The following is an 18,580-nucleotide window of genomic DNA, read 5'->3' on the forward strand; positions in this document are numbered from 1 at the left end:
ATATGACCAACAAAACCATAATCAACAGATCCAACCTCGATTTTCTTTTACCCAAAACCAGAAACTTTTCAACCACCTTTCGTATGTACATATATATATGTGTGTGTGTGTGTCTATATATATGTCTATATATATATGTGTGTGTGTCTATATATGTGTCTATATATATGTCTATATATATATATATTAATATATATATATATATATGTATATAATATATATATATATTATTGATAAACGGTAAGATAACAAAAGAAAGAAAGAGACCTCAATATTATGTAAATAGAGGAAATTTATCTATACAATAATATGTTACCATTATTCAATAGTCAAGATAAAACTCTGAGTTTCAGATGCCGAAGTGGAAATCCACAACACCATCTCATCGGTTATCTGGCCATCTGAAAAAAATCATAATTAACTGATCCCCCTCTATTTTCTTGTACCCAAAAGCAGAAACTTTTCAACCACCCCTCGTTGTAAATATATACACATGGCCAGATAACCGAAGTGATGGTGTTGTGGATTTCCACTTCGGCATCTGAAACTCAGAGTTTTACCTTGACTATTGATAATGGTAACTATTAATTTACAGATATATATATATATATATATATATTATATATATATATATATATATATATATATATATATATATTATATATATATATAATACGTTTAAATATTTGTTGTGCAAGATTTTTTTATGTGAAGTCGTGTGTGGAAACAGATATTGTTTATTTCGGAATGGTCATATTGCCAGTTAGCCAATAAAGGACCACTGATGCGGTCACAGGAGTGTGACGAAAGAACTCTGGCCGAAATAAGATTAAGATTAATGTAAAAAATAAATAACACTAAAGCAAAATAACACCGAATATATAGTGCGTGTGTTTTTTATTTTCTAAACTGGCAAAATGACCATTCCTAAATACAACAATATATATATATATATAATGCAGACACAGATAGACAGACAAGGAAGCAGATGGACACAGATATAAAGAAAAAAACAATCACACAATTATATAAATATATATATATATAAAGACTGAGGTGAGAGAGACGTATATATAAGTATGTATATAATAAATGCAACGCACGAAACTCTCGAACCTTGAGTCACTGAAGTAGCCTCAAGAGATACACACACATATGCGCATATCTATCTATCTAACTATAAATGTAGTATATATATATATAAATATATACACACACACACACGTACAATACTATCTGTAGTGTTGTTTATGCTGAGATGGAAGGAGGTTTGTTTACTTAACCTAGATTTCTTTGTAGCGGTTGACACTTGTCGGCTTTAGTTTGTATCGGCCGTCGAAGTACTGTGGCACACATCTCTCTCTCTCTCTCTCTCTGTGGATATCTATCTGTCTATCTATCTACCTGTCTATCTATCTATCTGTCTGTCTGTCTGTCCGTCCGTCCGTCTGTGTCTGTCTATCTATCCATCTATCTAACTCTCTCTATCTATCTATCAATCTCTCTGTCTATATCTATCTATCTGTCTATATCTATCTGTCTATGTCAATCTATCTGTCTATATCTATCTATCTATCTGTCTATATCTATCTATCCATCCATCTATCTATCTGTCTATCTATCTATCTATCTATCTGTCTGTCTGTCTGTTTATCTATCTTATCTATCTTGTCTATTTATCTATCTATCTGTTTGTCCATCCATCTGTGTCTGTCTATCTATCCATCTATCTAACTCTCTCTCTCTCTATATATCTATCTATCTTTGCAAACAAATGTGGTAACATGTAATAATATTGACCGAGGTTACCGTGGTCTTTTCCGTAGGCTTTTCTTCCCACGGATAAACCTTATCTGCCTCCCCCTTTACACTGTACATCATGACACGATCCCTATTGATCGTTTTATTTTCTTTTTCCCCTTTTTTCCTTTTTCTTTTCTTTTGTTTCTTTTCCTTTTTTTCTTCTTTCCCTTTTACGATCCCTTTTGATCGAAAACCTACCCCACTTTGTTTTTTCTCCAAAAGAAGAAAAGCTCTACTTTGTAATCTGTCCCGTCTGTGTGCAGCCCTGTGTGGCTAATAAAGAAACATATCTATCTATCTATCTATCTATCGTCTCATATATATGTGTGTGAGTGCCGTCTAAAGAGATGGGCACTCTGGGCAGTTGACCACAGGCCCCTCGCAGGTCGAGAGATCCATTCCTACGTGTGCTGTGGTTTACTGTTAACATATACTGCAAGGCTCATTAACTGATTTGCCTCAGGCGCGAATAATGCTGCTAAAACGGCTCAGATATGTATTTTTATATTAATCGAAAAGCACAGTATTATGGATGGAAGCACTCCTTCGGTTACGACGACGAGGGTTCCTGTTGATCCGATCAACGGAACAGCCTGCTTGTGAAATTAACGTGTAAGTGGCTGAGCACTCCACAGACAAGTGTACCCTTAATGTAGTTCTCGGGGATATTCAGCGTGACACAGAGAGTGACAAGGCCGCGGCCCTTTGAAATACAGGTACACAGAAACAGGAAGTAAGAGGGTGAGAGAAAGTTGTGGTGAAAGCGTACAGCGGGGATCACCACCATCCCCTGCCGGAGCCTCGTGGAGCTTTAGGTGTTTTCGCCTCAATAAACACTCACAACGCCCGGTCTGGGAATGAAACCTCGATCCTATGACCGCGAGTCTGCTGCCCTAACCACTGGGCCATTGCGACTCCACACAGTATTATGTATCCATTGTGGCCGATCTTAACGATCGATTTCACATTAGGGGGTTCAACAGAGTGTTAGGTAACCAGTTCGATTATGTCACCCTCTGCTCTTTTTTTTTTCTGACAGATTCTTAGACGACAAAATAAATTATTCTGTATAGATTCTCTTTTACTCTTTTATTTGTTTCAGTCATTTGACTGCGGCCATGTGGAGACAGCCTTTAGTCGATCAAATCGACCCCGGACTTATTCTTTGTAAGCCCAGTACTTATCTATCCCCGGTCTCTTTTACTTGTTTCAGTCATTTGACTGCGGCCATGCGGAGCACCGCCTTTAGTCGATCAAATCGACCCCAGGACTTATTCTTTGTAAGCCCAGTACTTATTCTATCGGTCTCTTTTACTTGTTTCAGTTTCATTTGACTGCGGCCATGCTGGAGAGCACCGCCTTTAGTCGATCAAATCGACCCCAGGACTTATTCTTTGTAAGCCCAGTACTTATTCTATCGGTCTCTTTTACTTGTTTCAGTCATTTGACTGCGGCCATGCTGGAGCACCGCCTTTAGTCGAGCAAATCGACCCCACCAGGGCTTATTCTTTGTAAGCCCAGTACTTATTCTATCGGTCTCTTTCGCCGAACCGCTAAGTTACGAGGATGTAAACACACCAACATCGGTTGCCAAAGGATGGTGGGGGAACGAATACAGACACACAAACATACACACACACACACACACACACACATATATACTCTTTTACTTGTTTCAGTCATTTCGGTTGCGGCCATGCTGGAGCACCGCCTTTAGTCGAACAAATCGACCCCAGGACTTATTCTTTGTAAGCTTTGTACTTACCCTATTGGTCTCTTTTCCTGAACCGCTAAGTTACGGGGACGTAAACACACCAACATCGGTTGCCAAACGATGGTGGGGGGGACAAATACAGACGCACAAACGTACACGCACATATATAGCTACGACGGGCTTCTTTCAGTTTCCGTCTACCAAATCCACTCACAAGGCTTTGGTCGGCCCGAGGCTACATATATGTGTGTGTGCGTATTTTTACAGATAGCTCTATTTGGTCTTTCTCTACGTCTGAATATACTCATCAGTATGGATGCACTCCGTCGGTGACGACGACGAGGGTTCCGGTTGATCCGATCAACGGGAAAAGCCTGCTCGTGAAATTAACGTGTAAGTGGCTGAGCACTCCACAGACACATGTACCCTTAACGTAGTTCTCGGAGATATTCAGCGTGACACAGAGAGTGACAAGGCCGGCCCTTTGAAATACAGACACACCAGAAACAGGAAGTAAGAGTGAGAGAAAGTTGTGGTGAAAGAGTACAGCAGGGATCACCAACATCCCCTGCCGGAGCCTCGTGGAGCTTTTTAGGTGTTTTCGCTCAATAAACACTCACAACGCCCGGTCTGGGAATCGAATCCGACGACCGCGAGTCCGCTGCCCTAACCACTAGGCCATTGCGCCTCCACGCCTCATCAGTATACGCAGCGGGAGGAGTCCCAGGTTTTCAAACTCCGGATCTTTTCTGTTTGACTGGCAGTTTTCAACACAATTTCTAGTTAACTAAACACTTTTAAACTTCGTATACTGGTAGAATGTGTTTATAAAACATCATTTTTTTCTGGGATCACCAAGCGTAGATTGGCATATTTCGGTCATATTATGTGGAGAAAATCCCTGGAGAAGGACATCATGCTCGGAATGGTCAGTGGCAAGAGAGGAATAGGCCGACCAATGGAGAAGTTCTTAAGCAGATCAGGCCGAAAATGTTGCTAGAAGCTGGGATCACCAAGCATAGATTGTCATATTATGCGGAGAAAATCCCTGGAGAAGGATATCATGCTCGGAATGGTCAGTGGCAAGAGAGGAATAGGCCGACCAATGGAGAAGTTCTTAAGCAGATCAGGCCGAAAATGTCGCTAGAAGCTGGGATCACCAAGCATAGATTGGTATATTTCGGTCATATTATGCTGAGAAAATCCCTGGAGAAGGACATCATGCTCGGAACGGTCAGTGGCAAGAGAGGAAGAGGTTGACCAATGGAGAAGTTCTTAAGCAGATCAGGCCGAAAATGTCGCTAGAAGCTAGGATCACCAAGCGTAGATTGGTATATTTCGGTCATATTATGCGGAGAAAATCCCTGGAGAAGGACATCATGCTCGGAACGGTCAGTGGCAAGAGAGGAATAGGTTGACCAATGGAGAAGTTCTTAAGCAGATCAGGCCGAAAATGTCGCTAGAAGCTAGGATCACCAAGCGTAGATTGGTATATTTCGGTCATATTATGCGGAGAAAATCCCTGGAGAAGGACATCATGCTCAGAATGGTCAGTGGCAAGAGAGGAAGAGGCTGACCAATGGAGAAGTTCTTAAGCAGATCAGGCCAAAAATGTTGTTAGAAGCTGGGATCACCAAGCATAGATTGGTATATTTCGGTCATATTATGAGGAGAAAATCCCTGGAGAAGGACATCATGCTCGGAATGGTCAGTGGCAAGAGAGGAGAGGCCGACCAATGGAGAAGTTCTTAAGCAGATCAGGCCAAAAATGTCGCTAGAAGCTGGGATCACCAAGCATAGATTGGCATATTTCGGTCATATTATGCGGAGAAAAACCCTGGAGAAGGACATCATGCTTACAATGGTCAGTGGCAAGAGAGGAAGAGGCCGACCAAGAACCCGCTGGCTTGACACCATCAGGAGTGATACGGGAATGGACATAGCCAGTCTGAAAGAAGCGGCCCAGGATAGAACTGACTGGAGGACACTGATCCAACGAGTGACCGAGGGTCGACTTCGACTGAGCGGATTGATAGATAGAGAGGACAGGAACAGCAAGAAATGAGTGTTCTGCTTAAGAACTCAATGCATCGCCCAGTCCAGGAATTGAAACTGCAATCTTAGAATCATGAGTCGATTGCCCTAACCACCAAGCCATGCACCTCCACATCTATAAGCGATGCCCGTATAAGTTATTCTTTTGTATATTTTTCATTGTGCAACCAATATTAATTATTCATGCAGCCCTGTCATTCAGTGAGCGGAGGACATATTCAGTTTAGTGGGTCTGTTTGAGTGTGTCGCAGTCTTTGTTTGCTTCCAGCCATTTGGACTTCGACCATGTTGGGGGGGGGGGGCGGTGTAATCAAGGGCTTTTAATTAATTAATCATATCAGTGACCCCCCCCCATACACGCTTCCCAGCACTTATCCCTCTCGGATTGACGGATATTGATATCATATTGATCTCTGCTTATCGAATGACTTCTGTTGTGGGCGAGAGTGTTTGTTTTTGCTTTTTGTTGTTCTTTTTATTCTTTTACGTACAGAGACACAGTAACATTGGTTCAAACCAGCAAACAGGCAGTCACAGATAGGAGCACACACCACATACACACACACACACATCTGTTTTCTAATATTCATATTTTATGTACACATCATTCATCATCATCATCGTTTAACGTCCGCTTTCCATGCTGGCATAGGTTGGACGATTTGACTGAGGACTGGCGAACCAGCTGGCTGCACCAGGCTCCAATCTGATCTGGCAGAGTTTCTACAGCTGGATGCCCTTCCTAACGCCAACCGCTCTGAGAGTGTTGTGGGTGCTTTTACGTGTCTCCGGTACAAAGGCCAGTCAGGCGGTACTGGCAACGGCCACGCTCAAATGGTGCTTTTTACGTGTCACCAGCACGGAAGCCAGTCAGCTGCTCTGGTAACGATCTGGCTCGGATGGTGCTCTTAGCGCTCCACAAGCACTGATGCCAGTCATCGAATTTGATTCTGATTTCACTTTACCTCAACAGGTCTTTGCAAGCAGAGTTTAGTGTCCAAAATATATATATATAGGCGCAGGAGTGGCTGTGTGGTAAGTAGCTTGTTTACCAACCACATGGTTCAGGGTTCAGTCCCACTGCATGGCACCTTAAGCAAGTGTCTTCTACTGTAGCCTTGGGCCGACCAAGGCCTTGTGAGTGGATTTGGTAGATGGAAACTGAAAGAAGCCCGTCGTATATATGTATATATATATATTATATTGAGGGTACTACTATTCATAGATACCACACGCTAAGAGGGACCAATGCGGTCAAAAACTTACTAAAATAAACAAATTTTAAACCGAATGCAAAACTTCAAAGCGAGTCATTTAAAAGAAGAATTTAGTTACATATCACCTGTGATTTCGCAATTAATGCAGAATATGCATCTATGTTCATCAGTGCAACAAACTCAAGATATATAAGAAAAACATAACGTTACAAGCTCGATAGCCAACCGTAGAATAGAATTTCGTATATATATATATATCTATATATATAGATATATATAATATATATATATATATATGCATGTTTGTGTGTCTGTGTTTGTCCCCTAGCAGCTGTGACAACCAATGCTGGTGTGTTTACGTCCCTGTCACTTAGTGGTCGGCAAAAAGAGACCAATAGAATAAGACTGGGCTTACAAAGAATAAGTCCCGGGTCGATTTGCTCGACTAAAAGGTGGTGCTCCGGCATGGCGCCGCATCAAATGACTGAAACAAGTAAAAGAGTAAAAAGAGTATGCTAATTTCATTTCTTTCTATTCTTTACATTTCGTCTGCATTCACAGCCCAAGCCTCAAACCTATGTGGCATAACTGTTTATACATAGACATCATACAATCTGCTTTTCATTCTGACAGAGAAATGCCTTTTGTTATCAACAGATAAAAATTCTCTGCAATTTTCCTTGCCAGGGCTTTTCTGGTAACGAGATTGTCAGAGCATCCTCCTCCACTGCTATTAGGCCATGCTGGTAAAAGAATCTTTCTACTACTTCTAGGAAGCCTCTTGGGTATTCCAGAGCATCTGTTTCCTCTGTGCTTTTGTTGTTTATTGTTCCTGCACGTCCGTAGCAAACAAATTCTACTCCCTCTGCGAACCTTCCTGTGAGACCACTGCATCGCTTTTGTTCACTTTAGCACCGAGTGCACCTTGTGAATGTGTACATAAATGATTATATGTATTTGCACAATATATATATATATATATATATATCTGTATACATATATATATGTGTGTGTGTATGTATATATAATTATATACATATATATATGTGTGTGTGTACATATATATATATATGTATACATATATATGTGTGTGTATGTATATATAATTATATACATATATATATATGTTTACATATATATATGTGTGTGTTTGTATATATAATTATATATATATATTAATATATTCATATATGTATATATGTGTACATATAGATGTGTGTGTGTATGTATATATAATTATATATATATATAATTCATATATGTATATATGTGTACATATATATGTGTGTGTGTAACGTATATTATAATTATATATATATATATATATTCATATATTTATGTGTACATATATATATATATGTGTGTGTCTGTGTGTGTGTATGTATACATATATATATGTGTGTATGTGTATATATATATATATATATATATATATATATATATATATAATATATTCATATATGTATATATGTGACATGTATATATATTGTCTGTGTGTGTGTGTATGTATACATATATATATGTGTTTGTGTATGTTTATAATGATATATATATATATTTAATGCATAATTGTTAGTTGATAAACAATTACGGATTAAATATTTATTCACTCACAGACGTATCTTTGTGTTCTTTATTCTAAGTGTCTGGACACAGCTTCTTTAAAACATGTCACACCTTAACATATATATATATCATCATCATCATGATTTAACATCCGTTGTCCATGCTCACCTGGGATGGACAGTTTGACCAGGGTTAGTAAGCCGAGGGTCTGCACCAGAATGTAACCTGATCTGGCCTGGTTTCTACAGCTAGATGCCTTTCCTAATGCCATTCACTCCTAGAGTGTAATGGGTGATTTTGGCATGCTACCGGCACAGATACCAGTTGCATCACGCTGGTATCTATCATGACTATCATGTAAGGCGGCGAGCTGGCAGAATGGTTAGCACGCCGGACACAATGCGTAGCCGTATTTCGTCTGCTGTTACGTTCTGAGTTCAAATTCCACCGAGGTCGACTTTGCCTTTCATCCATTCGGGGTCGATAAATTAAGTACCAGTTTACGCACTGGGGTCGATGTAATCAACTTAATCCCTTTGTCTGTCCTTGTTTGTTCTCTCTGTGTTTAGCCCCATGTGGGTAGTAAAGAAATAGGTATCTATCATGACTATGATTTCACTTGACTCAATGGGTCTTCTTCTTAAGCACAGAATATTGCCAAAGGTCTCGGTCATCTGTCTTTGTCTCTGTGAAGCCCAACACTCAAAAGGTGCTTTTTACATGCTGCCGGAACAGGTGGTAGTTACACGACACCAATACACGCACACACATTTATATGTATCTCTCTATATAGGCGCAGGAGTGGCTGTGTGGTAAGTAGCTTGCTTACCAACCATATGGTTCTGGGTTCAGTCCCACTGCGTGGCACCTTGGGCAAGTGTCTTCTACTATAGCCTCGATACTAAGCATTTCGCCCAGCATGCTAACGATTCTGCCAGCTCGCCACCTTATATGTATATATATATATATATATATATATCATCATCCATCTTCCATGCATACATGGGTAGGACGGTTGACAGGTGCCAACCATGTAGAAAAACTACCCTAGGCTACTGTGTCTGTTTTGGCAGAGATTTTACAGCTGGATGCACTCCTTAACATATATATTTCTCTAGTAAATCCAAAATAGAAGCACACTAAGTTATGTAGCAGTAGGGTGTATAGAGTTGCTAGAAATGCCATTGGCCAGCGGGTTTTAGGGTCTGAAGTAATGCTGTAAAGATAAACACCTTATGGACATGAAACCTAGGGTAACCCCATAGACTGACAATATCTATCTTTATCTATCTATCTTTATATATATTCAAAATGTGACCGCGTGTGTACCGTTGGTGATTTTTTTCCTCCGTCTTCCCTTCTCTGGATCTTTCCTTTTCCTATGTTCCTGACGAAGAGCTCCGCTCGAAACGTTAAACCCTTCTTTCCTTCTTTCCTGAGCGTCCAATAATACTATATTTGTTCCACGTCCTCGTGTTGTTGTGTTTTCATGTTTGGATTAACTACACACACACACATATATATATATATAAGCACAGGAGTGGCTGTGTGGTAAGTAGCTTGCTAACCAAACCACATAGTTCTGGTTCAGTCCCACTGTGTGGCATCTTGGGCAAGTGTGTTCTTCTGCTATAGTCCTCGGGCCGACCAATGCTTGTGAGTGGATTTGGTAGACGGAAACTGAAAGAAGCCGTGTCATATATGTATATATTATATATATGAATGTGTGTGTATATGTTTGTGTGTCTGTGTTTGTCCCCCTTAGCATTGCTGACAACCGATGCTGGTTGTTTTACCTCCTCGTCACTAGCGTTTCGGCAAAAGAGGCCGATAGAATAAGTACCGGGCTTACAAAGAATAAGTCCCGGGGTCGATTTGCTAAACTAAAGGCGGTGCTCCAGCATGGCCGCAGTCAAATGACTGAAACAAGTAAAAGAGTAAGGCGATAGATAGATAGATAGATAGATAGATAGATAGATAGATATGGTGCTCCAGTGTGGCCACAGTCAAATGACTTAAACAAGTAAAAGAATATGAATGGCTTGTGCACAAATTTCATCCACACCCTGTTGGTTAATCCAGCACCCACACGTGGTGTCGCTTGTGGAGGATTCCATGCTCTGAAATGAAACCCACACCACCACGGTTGGAGAACAAGCCTGTAACCACACAGCTATACATTACACATACGTCGATAACAGGTTTGGCTTTTTTTTTTTAACAGAGAATAAAAAAGTAGAATTTTAAACAATACAAGCTGATATTTGTTTATTCTGCTTCATGATATATCAATGTAAAAAAATTGGGAGTTATTAACTTCAGTTGTTGCTGAGAAACCAGCAGGGGCATAATCAATCAAGCAAACAAACTAGGCAAAAACTGAGGCACCACGTTTTTGATGGTTGGATATATTTGGATGGGGGGTTATGCTGGAGTGGCTGTGTGGTAAGTAGCTTGCTAACCAACCACATGGTTCCGGGTTCAGTCCCACTGCATGGCACCTTGGGCAAGTGTCTTCTGCTATAGCCCCGGGCCGATCAATGCCTTGTGTCTGGATTTGGTAGAACGGAAACTGAAAGAAGCCGTCATATATATGTATATATATATATAATATATATCTATATATATTATAATATAGGCGCAGGAGTGGCTGTGTGGTAAGTAGCTTGCTAACCAACACCACATAGTTTCTGGGTCAGTCCCACTGTGGGCACCTTGGGCAAGTGTCTTTCTGCTATAGCCTCAGGCCGACCAATGCCTTGTGAATGGATTTGGTAACAGAAACTGAAAGAAGCCCGTCGTATATATGTGTGTGTGTGTATATATATATATAATATATATATATATAGGCGCAGGAGTGGCTGTGTGGTAAGTAGTTGTTTAACCAACCACATGGTTCCAGTTCAGTCCCACTGCGTGGCACCTTGGCAAGTGTCTTCTACTATAGCCTCGGGCCGACCAAAGCCTTGGTGAGTGGATTTGGTAGACGGAAACTGAAAGAAGCCCGTCGTATATATGATATATATGTATGTGTGTGTGTGTATCTGTATTTGTCCCTCTAGCATTGCTTGACAACCGAGCTGGTGTGTGTGTTTACGTCCCCGTCCACTTAGCGGTTCGGCAAAACAGAGACCGTAGATAGAATAAGTACTGGTACAAAAAGAATAAGTCCCGGGGTCGAGCTGCTCGATTAAAGGCGGTGCTCCAGCATGGCCACAGTCAAAATGACTGAAACAAGTAAAAAAAAAATACATACTCACACACACACACACACGCATATAGATACAGAGATATACATACACACACACACACACGTCTCTGACTTTCAGCTTTCCCTCTCTGGATTATTTAGCAATAATAGACTGTTACATTCCTTATTGTTTTTTTATTATTATTATTATTATCGATTATTGGTTTTCTTTTCCATTTTTTTTTTTTTTGTTTGTTCGTAATGTAGGACAACTGAAGGGTAGGTGTGGTGGGGGTTGGTAGTCGTTGGAGGTGTTGATGGTGGCGATGGTACCGCTGCGGAGGAGGCGGTGGAGTCAGCAAACTCTTCGGCACCCACACACACACACACACAAGCACACACACACACACACCACACACACACACACACACAAGCACACACACACACACACACACACACACACACACACATACACACAAACATGCACACAGAGACACACTCACAAATACACACACACACACACACACCAAACACACATAGACACACACACAAATATACGCACACACACCACACACACACACACACACCCACACACACACAAGCACACCACACACACACACACACACACACACACACAAGCACACACACACACACCCCCAAACACACATAGACACACACACAAATATACGCACTCACACACACCAGACACAGAAACACACGCATACAAATACACACCCAAGCACACATAGACACACACACATATATACATACACACACATGCACACATACACACAAGCATGCACACAGACACACACACATATATACATACACACACATGCACACATACACACAAGCATGCACACAGACACACACACACACCCAAACACACACAGAGATACACACACACATACAAAAACCCTCACACACACACATATATACAGACACAGACACACACACACACGCACGCATACCAATACACACACACACTCAAACACACACAGACAACTATACACGCGCACACACACGCGCACACACACACACACACACAAAGAGGCAGTGGAGACACACAGACAGATGCAGACTGTGGCTCCCCTCCAGGACAGGGTAGAAGTTGATGCCACTCCCCCCCCCTGCCTCCACAGCCAGAATTAAATGTGACATGAGAGGAGGGGTGGGTAGAGTCTTTCTGTGACCACCCCTCCTTTTTGGTTATAATTATTTGCCCTTGATGCTTTATCTGCCATATTAAAAATCGATGGTGGTGGTCGTGGTTGGTGAGGGGCTCCGTGCAAATCACTTCAGTGGACATCTGTTGGAAATGGACTCAAAGATACCTATATACGTAATAGTAGTAGTAGTAGTAGTTATAATGTTGGTGGTGGTGGTAGTGGTGATAGTTGTAGTAGTGGTATTTGTAGTAGTAGTAGTGGTATTTGTAGCAGTGGTGGTGGTGGTAGTAGTAGTATTAGTGGTGGTCGTGCTAGTAGTAGTAGTAGTAGTGGTAGTTGTAGTAGTAGTAGTAGTAGTCCTGGTGGTGGTGGTGGTGGTATTTGTTGTAGCGGTATTGATAGTAGTGATGGTAGTGGTGGTTGTAGTAGTAGTAGTAGTAGTAGTCGTGGTGGTGGTGGTATTGATAGTAGTGGTGGTGGTGGTAGTAGTAGTAGTAGTGGTATTTGTGGTGGTGGTGTCCCAGATGAAGGAGCAACTTCTATATAATGCTGGTGTGTCTGTTATTCGTACACCCAGCTGTCACCATCATCATCATCATCATCATCATCGTCTTTTTCTTCTTTTTTTCCCTTTAGTGTCCACTTCCCAATGCTTAACACGGGTCAGCTGGAATTTTGCTTCTCTTCTTCTTTTTCTCCGACTCGGATCCTCTTCAGCCGGAAGGATGCTCTTCCTGTCACTCACACTCGCTTGTTTCCAGGCAGGCTCATCATCATCATCATCATCATCGTTTAGCGTCCGCCTTCCATGCTAGCATGGGTTGGACGGTTCAACTGGGGTCTGTGAAGCTGGAAAATTCGTCAGGCCCAGTCAGATCTGGCAGTGTTTCTACGGCTGGATGCCCTTCCTAACGCCAACCACTCCGCGAGTGTAGTGGGTGTTTTTTATGTGCCACCTGCACAGGTGCCAGACAGAGCTGGCGAACGGCCACGAACGGATGGTGCTTTTACGTGTCACCGGCACGGGGCCAGGCGATGCTGGCAACGGACACGAACGGATGGTGCTTTTACGTGCCACCAACACGGGGGCCAGACAGAGCTGGCAAACGGCCACGAACGGACGGTGCTTTTACGTGTCACCGGCACGGGGGCCAGCCGAGGCTGGCAACGGACACCATATTTCCCAATTGGCCAAACATGTTCCAAAAGACGACAGGAGACAACTTACTCTGCTTCTGTGACCGCGACATTCATCCTATCATTCCTTCAACATCATCATCATCGTTGTCGTCCTTTTACATCTCTTTACTCTCTTTTACTCTTTTACCTGTTTCAGTCAGGAAATTTTGTATGCCTAACACTTGGAACTTCAGAAGGGTCTGCACATAACCATCTGTCATTTCTGTTAACTTCTTGATCTTGGTCGAAGTTTTTCTCGTTTGAGAAAAACCAAATCAAATCTTCTTCTGCTGGCTTTTTCAGTTTGTTTAGGAGCCTTTTAGGTCTGATGTAGTGATTTTCTTTTGCTTTTTCTAACTAAATTGACTTTTCCTCATCATATAAGACTTATATCTGATGTCTTCTTGGACAACATTTCTAACTGTTCCTTCTGACACATAGATATCTTTTGCAATTGACCTCAAGGACTTTCTGGGATTGTAATGAATGGTCTGTTGAACTTGCTGGATAAATTCAGGTTTTCTGATGATTTCAGAGCGTTTGGAATGCTTTTTATGCTTTGATACTGGTGAAACATTTCCATCTTCAGTCTCTAGCTCCTTACAAACTTTGTAGACAAAACATAACTGTGGCCATGCTGGAGCCCGCCTTTATTCTTTTGTAAGCCCAGTACTTATTCTATCGGTCTCTTTTGCCGAACTGCTAAGTAACGGGGACATAAACACACCAACATCGGTTGTCAAGCAATGCTAGGGGGACAAACACAGACACACAAACACACACGCATATATATATAATACTTGTGTGTGCGTGTGTGTGTGCTCAGGAATATAAAATATACGTAGGCGCAGGAGTGGCTGTGTGATAAGTAGCTTGTTTACCAACCACATGGTTCCGGGTTCAGTCCCACTGCATGGCATCTTGGGCAAGTGTCTCCAGCTATAGCCCCGGGCCGACCAATGCCTTGTGAGTGGATTTGGTAGACGGAAACTGAAAGAAGCCTGTCGTATATATGTATATATATATATATATATATATATGTATGTGCGTTTGTGTGTCTGTGTTTGTCCCCCTAGCATTGCTTGACAACCGATGCTGGTGTGTTTACATCCCCGTCACCTAGCGGTTCGGCAAAAGAGACCAATAGAATAAGTACTGGGCTTACAAAAGAATAAGTCCCGGGTTCGAGTTGCTCGATTAAAGGCAGTGCTCCAGCATGGCCGCAGTCAAATGACTGAAACAAGTAAAAGTAAGTGTACAATATTTCTGTCATGCTTGTAGTAGTGTGGTGATGGTTGTGGTGTGGGTGGTAGCATTGGAGTTGTGCGAGTCACCACAGAGCATAACAGAAATGTTCAGTGTTGATTTATTGACCAGATAAGTGAAAGGACCAGCTTTTGTAGGTCATCGAGATAACAGCATGTACGTGTGTGTGTGTGTATATATATGTGTATGTGAGTGCATATATACATATATATGCACTCACATTTTATATATATATATTATATATATATATGTATAGTTAATATATGTTATAGTATATTATATATTATATAATATATTTATATATGTATATATATATATTTATATATGTATATATATATTTATATGCTATATATTATATTTATATATATAATATTTTATATATATATATATATATATATATATATATATAATATATATTATTTATATTTATATATATTTATATATATATATATTATATTATTTATATTTATATATATTTATATATATATATATATATATATATAATATATATATATCTTTATATATATATATATATTATATATATAGATACATATTTATATATATATTTATATATATATACACACACATATACACTCACATACATTATATATATATCTGTACTTTGATGCCATGCTTAGACAGACAGACACACGCACGCACACACTTATACATATAAAAGCTTGTTCAGTAAATCTTTGTACCCAAGCACAAAGACCAGAACAAAGGCCTAGATACTCAGGTGTAGCGTGAGCAAGTGAACTGTAGTGCAGACCCATGGGGTTAATCCATACTTTAGAAATATTCTTATTTGTATTTCGTTACGAAGCTCTATAGATCTTCTTGCTATTGTTCCATCATCATCATCATCATCATCATCGTTTAACGTCCGTTCTCCATGCCAGCATGGGTTGGACGGTTCGACCGGGGATCTGGGAAACCAGAAGGCTTCACCAGGCCCCAGTCTGATCTGGCAGTGTTTCTACAGCTGGATGCTCTTCCTAACGCCAACCACTCCGTGAGTGTAGTGGGTGCTTTTTACGTACCACCAGCACAGGTGCCTGGCAAAGCTGGCAACGGCCACGATCGGATTGGTGCAATTTACGTGCCACCGGCACGGAAGACAGTCAAGGCGGCACTGGCATCAGCCACGATTCGGATGGTGCTTTTTACGTGCCACCTTCATGGGGCCAGTCAGGCAGTACTGGCTCAACAATAATAATTATAAGGATTATTACAAAGTGGCATAGCATTATCCCTTAATTCTTTTGTTATATATACAGCTTTATATAGACCTACACTTGTTTCAACTGTACCAATTACTAACCATTGCAATTGAACCCCTACTATAAAACCAGTGCAGTTTCTTCAGAATCTTTATTTGATATCCTTCAATTAAACTGTTTAAAGTTTTTTGAACAATCTCCAATTCAAAATTTGATTGGTTAATCACAGTCCATTATTTCAAAACGTTCTGTTGTCTAAATGCTTATTATTCATTTATACTAGACAAATATGAATTTCCTCATGTGCAAGCATCTCGAAGCTTGTTCCTGTCTAGTATTTATTGGATATAAAAGGCTGGTAAAATTCTTCTAAACATTGATCAGATTTGTATAGTTCTAGGTCTGAATGGTTTTGCAGTACAAATTAATTCCCAATTGATAATATAGTCTTCGTTTCTGTCGTTAATAGAGCAGATTAATTTACTAAGGCTTGTTTGGAATATTTTATTTTTATCTTGAAAATGAACTCAAAGGATTTGCCAGTCTCCTCTTGGAAATCAATAATGTCCCACCAATGTAAAAGTATTCGTTACTCTCAGATGTAATTTTACATCTCTTTTACTTGTTTCAGTCATTCGACTGTGGCCATGCTGGAGCACCACCTTCATCTTTTACTCTTTTAATCTATATATTATCTTTTTAGTCATGCAGTTATTTTTCACATAGTATATACTCTTTACTCTTTTACTTGTTTCAGTCATTTGACTGCGGCCATGCTGGAGCACCGCCTTTAATCGAGCAACTCGACCCTGGGACTTATTCTTTTGTAAGCCCAGTACTTATTCTATCGGTCTCTTTTGCCGAACCGCTAAGTAACGGGAACATAAACACACCAGCATTGGTTGTCAAGCAATGCCAGGGGGACAAACACAGACACACACACGCATATGTATATATATATATATATACATATATACGACAGGCTTCTTTCAGTTTCCGCCTACCAAATCCACTCACAAGGCTTTGGTCGGCCCGAGGCTATAGTAGAAGACACTTGCCCAAGGTGCCACGAAGTGGGACTGAACCCGGAACCATGTGGTTGGTAAACAAGCTGCTTACCACACAGCCACTTCTGCGCCTGTATATATATATATATATATATATAGTTTTTGAGATCCACATGGGTAATAAACACTGAAGATGTACAGAAAACAGATTCCATCACATGCCAGGATGAGAAACTAGAAGTAGTTAAGAACTTCCACTACCTTGGCTACCAAGTCTGTAGTGGGGATGGTTGCTCTGAGAGTGTAGCAGCTTGAATAAGAATAGCCTGGGCAAAGTTCAGGGAACTCTTACCTCTGCTGGCAACTAAGGGCCTCTCGCTCAGGATGAAAGGCAGACTATATGATGCATGTGTACGAACAGCCATGCTACATGGCAGTGAAACATGGGCTGTGACTGCTGAGGACATGTGTAGGCTTGAAAGAAATGAAGCTAGTATGATCCGGTGGATGTGTAATATCAGTGTGCATACACGACAGAGTGTAAGTACCCTGAGAGAAAAGTTGGACATGAGAAGCATCAGATGTGGCGTGCAAGAGAGATGACTGCGCTGGTATGGTCATGAACAGAGAGAGGTATGGATGTCGAGTGAGGTGGAATGAGAAAGATGAAGAGATGGACAGAGATGGGGAAATGGATAAATAAATGGATGGTCAGATAGGAGAAGCAGATGACGGTTTAAAAGATGGACAAATGACCAGCCATTTGACTGGTCAGATAGATAGGCAGCTACATCACTTTTAACAAAACTAGTACCACGTTCTAACAACTGGCTCTTCTCTTCAGGCCCAAAATATACCTCAGGGCCGGCAATTATTGACCCTGTACAAAGGTCGTGTTAGATCTTCATGTGCATCCAGCAAAGGGATGTCAAATTGCGGACCTTTTCCTTTTGAACAGCAGACAATTTCTAGTTAACTAAACACTTTAAAACTTCGTATACTGGTAGAATGTGTCAAAATAAAACTTTTTTTTTCTGTTGGCTTTCTTGAGAAAATTGTAATTCGTTTGTTTAACGTAGTTTAATTTTTCGAATTTTAACCAATCCTATGCTCTCTTTTGAGCTAAAATCATTTGCTGCGTCTAAAACTGAGACAACATCCTGTAACTAACCCTAAACCTCCCCCCTAACC

The 18,580-nt window shown here is 40.7% G+C and overlaps 2 protein-coding genes across 5 annotated transcripts in view; one reads left to right on the top strand and one right to left on the bottom strand.

Annotated features, from left to right (window-relative positions):
- Positions 1-18,580, bottom strand: part of LOC118768538 — a 492,176-nt gene that overhangs the window by 178,940 nt on the left and 294,656 nt on the right. The gene's annotated exons all lie outside the window — the stretch shown is intronic.
- LOC115226581 (serine/threonine-protein kinase dyf-5) overlaps positions 1-18,580 on the top strand; it is a 49,016-nt gene that overhangs the window by 474 nt on the left and 29,962 nt on the right. Inside the window, exon 1 of one of the 3 annotated variants that reach the window (XM_036515252.1) lies at positions 8,449-8,459. The exons of the other annotated variants lie outside the window; for them this stretch is intronic. The gene's annotated coding sequence lies outside the window, so the exon portion shown is untranslated. Of the gene's footprint in view, positions 1-8,448; positions 8,460-18,580 lie in introns of those variants that run through there. 3 annotated transcript variants of the gene reach the window in all.

This window comes from Octopus sinensis, linkage group LG30, assembly GCF_006345805.1.
Source record: "Octopus sinensis linkage group LG30, ASM634580v1, whole genome shotgun sequence".
Classification (NCBI taxonomy): Eukaryota; Metazoa; Mollusca; class Cephalopoda; order Octopoda; family Octopodidae; genus Octopus; species Octopus sinensis.